Genomic DNA, 3,697 nt, shown 5'->3' with positions numbered 1-3,697 from the left:
TAATTTGCTTGAATTCAATTAAGATATGGCTATGAATACGAGTCAATATTTGGTCCAATTAGTTTGGCAAACTTTTAATAAACGATGTTATCTGGCTCGATTTGTTTTGAATTCGCTCCCCGAGACGACGGTTCGTTTGCTAATTGGAATCGTTTTCTGTTGCGTTATAGTAGGCTTTTAAATAATTATAGGAAGGGCTGCATCCATTTTCTTGGTTAATTTGAATGTATTAAACGAATTAAAATCGTGTATTTTATTTTGTCTGTTAGTGTTTACTACATAATATTTTTAGACCTTGTTTGGTAATTACGTGATCATAAACAACGGTAGGCAGAGGCTTGGTTCTGCCCCTGGCATTGCTGAAGTCCATGGGCAGCCGTAACCACTCACCATCAGCTGGGCCGTATGATCGTCTACCTAAAAAGGCAAAAAAATAATAAAAAAACATCTGCTTCTTCTGTCATATTACATTACTTTATGTATTATCTGCTATCTGCTAGCTTCTATATATACAAAATCTATGTTTTACGTATTTTCTTCATATTTCTATCAAATAATTGCAGCTATTAACTAAGCAACTAAGTTGGGTGATAATATAGTTGCAAACTCCATTTAACCCAGTTAATAACTCACTCGACAAACAATTTTGAACTAAGTCAACGTGAGCCATTTCTTAGACGTCTAATCGTCAGAGGTCATCGACTTGGTAGTCAGCTGGCGATTTTCCTTAGCTGTTCGTCGTTATGTCAGATACAAAGCAATGCTGGCGATTACAAGGCCTCATATGCCCGCCGCACGACCCGCCCCGCGAATCCAAAAATTATTGCCTACCGCTTTCAATGGGTCCCTATTCTGAAAAACTATCGAAATAATATTGTAATAATAACTGAGCTTATACATCATCATCAGCCAATTTCACTGGACAAAGGCCTGTCCCGGTTTGCGCCACTGGGTTCGGTTTTCAGCTCTTCTCGTGCACTTTCTACCAATCGTATCGTCTTCTCGCATAAAAACTGTATAATCTCAAAACTTACTAAATTTTGCAGGAGTCTTTTAAAGGCTGAACATATGATATTTTTAATATTAATATCATCTTTGCCACATTAATTTTTTAGTTTTTAGTTTTTACCAGTTACATTATCTGTTTTTTAAAGTAAGATAAAATTATGTATTTATTTTGTAACTAAAAAAAAACTAAAACTAAACTACGCTCTTTTGACAGAATTTATGAGAAAAATACTGGTGATACCAAATGATTCGCATATTAACTCAATTTCGAATATTTTTGGAAATTGTTACACCTTTAATGCGAAAAACGATATATGCTTCTAAATCGAAAGTACTTTAAATAAATTGAAATTAAGTTACAAGATAGAACAAAGGAATTTTGCTAAATTTTTTCAGTGGTTTTGTCGTGAGCAACAGAGCTACAGAGCAACTTATGTATTAATAATATTATTTGCCATGTAATTTCTAACATAAAACCGTATATAAGTCCAAAAAATAAAGTAACGACAAATTTTTTGCAGTATCTGATTTAAAAGAAACAAAGCTTATAATATATTACAATTAATATTTGTGTATAAACTATCTGAACATCCGTTGTGTGATTTTGGAGATTCGCGCGTATAAACAAAGAAATATACAAAAAACAATAACATATAAATAAATAAATAAGTTGCTGGTTTCTTTTGTACTACTTACTCTTCTCCCGTTCGATTTTAATTACTTTCCTTTAACGTATACAAAAATATGAAATGAGATCAAAATCTAATGGCGGTGTTTGTCTCACTGTTTAGCCTGCTTATATAATTCACGAATTGAGAAACACTTAGGCTTCTAACATATCATTTTAACACAGCTCTTAGGACACACTCTAGTTTCAATAAATTTATACCATATACGTAATTTTGGCTTACATTTATTACAGGTCTTTAATTATTACTTTAAGAATATCGAACGATATAAGAATAGTAAACTAAAATTGTTTTCGCTGGCGGCTCGCAGTTTATATCGTACTTTTGTTCGTTGTAGATTACTTTAAATGAACTTTGTTGAAAAGCTAGATCGATTTCAATTTTTTATTCAAACGGCATAGATTTCCTACGTTTGCTAGAAATAGAAATGTCATTATTTTAATCTTCCTACAACTATAACCAATTTTAAATTATAGAACTTTCGCTATGCTTCTAAACGTTTTTACAGTCATTTGATCCACTTTAAGTTCCGTTAAAAATATCAAGAATATTCCTTTTTTTATTGTTATGTTTGGTGAACGAGCTTACGACCCACCTGCTACCAAGTGGTCACCTGTGTCCATAGACCTTAACAACCTAAATGCTGCCACCAACTTTGAGATATCAGTTCTACAGTACAACGGCTGACCCGCCCTTCAAACTGAAACGCATTACTGCTTCACGATAGAAATAAGTAAGGTACCTACCCGTGCGGGCTCACAAGATGGGCATCTTGACACCACTGACAATAATTCCATTGCTTACTTTTATAATCGAAGTCATTTATGTAGAATAGGGATCGCAGCGCATAAAATAAAACTTCCACTGTTCCAAAACCTTCTACTATAACAATAATTAATAATTAACACTTATAATACGTCTTGCTCATTTTTCAACCGTCTTCGCCATCTTCCAATTCTCTGTCATTCTGTCTGACATTCTCTTCTCTTTTTCTTTCCGTTTTCTCTCACTCACATCTTAACGCTCCGTTCCGCACTCTATTCATACGTTCCGTTCTTACCAATCCTACATTTATATTAAACATCAATTATTAACCGTGCGAATCCAGAAACCTTCTAACACGAGACTAGCCCCTAAAGTGTGAATCGATTGAACAGATAAAGCCTTAATCCCATCACACGTGTCAGCAGATTCCGACTCTGTGATTCCGGTCGCAGGCATACAAATGTAAATAGATGCTTATCTAACCGAGAGCCACTCGTCAAGGAAAATATTTACTAAATACGAAATTACGGGCGCGGTGCCAGACGTACATCGAGATAAGAGTAGATAAAGTCTAATTAACTGGCACCGCGTTGAAAGTGATTTGATAATGAACTAAAAAGATTTAGAGCTTAGAAGCCGCTCGGAGTATAAACTTTTTTCTTCTATACTGTCACTAATCAAGGTTTGTTTCTTAAAGTAATAATTAATTAAAGATCTGTAATAAATGTAAGCCAAAATCACGTATCTATACATATAAATAAAATTGGAGTGTCTGTTTGTAATATTGAAATAACCGCTTTTTACTACATGCATATGTATATATTTACGGTACATACACCAAAATAGCATTTTTTACAATTTTTGTCTGTCTAAATGCGCCACCCACCTTGAGATATAAGTTCTAAGGTCTCAAGTATAGTTACAAAGGTTGTCCCACACTTCAAACCGAAACGCATTACTTCTTCACGGCAGAAATAGGCAGGGTGGTGGTACCTACTCGCGCGGACTCACAAGAGGTCCTACCACCAAAAGTATAGAAGAAATATTTTTACATGAAATTATGCCAATTAAACTGAAACACTGTCAACGTATTTATTTTTCTTTAAATCTGTACAAAAAATATGTATCAATCAACAAAACTGTATTATAAAATAACTCATTTCAATTAGTGTTCTTATATTATTTCAATCTCACACCAAAAAAAGATTCGTTTTGGTGTGATGTTTAAAAAAAAA

The 3,697-nt window shown here is 33.7% G+C and overlaps 1 long non-coding RNA gene across 2 annotated transcripts; it reads right to left on the bottom strand.

Moving 5' to 3' along the window:
• Positions 1 to 1,907: 1,907 nt before the first annotated feature.
• On the bottom strand, positions 1,908 to 2,644 carry LOC134201046 (uncharacterized). 2 transcript variants are annotated; one of them, XR_009976196.1, is made up of 2 exons: positions 2,444 to 2,644; positions 1,908 to 2,112 (listed from the first exon to the last, which is right to left on the bottom strand). It is a non-coding gene; the product is annotated as an uncharacterized LOC134201046 (long non-coding RNA). The 2 variants fall into 2 exon arrangements; XR_009976195.1 differs by having other exon boundaries at positions 2,502 to 2,644.
• Between the last annotated feature and the right edge of the window lie 1,053 nt (positions 2,645 to 3,697).

This window comes from Bombyx mori, chromosome 23, assembly GCF_030269925.1.
Source record: "Bombyx mori chromosome 23, ASM3026992v2".
NCBI lineage: Eukaryota > Metazoa > Arthropoda > Insecta > Lepidoptera > Bombycidae > Bombyx > Bombyx mori.
The sequence above is the reverse complement of the archived record's forward strand: the minus strand, read 5'-3'. Positions and strand labels throughout refer to the sequence as shown.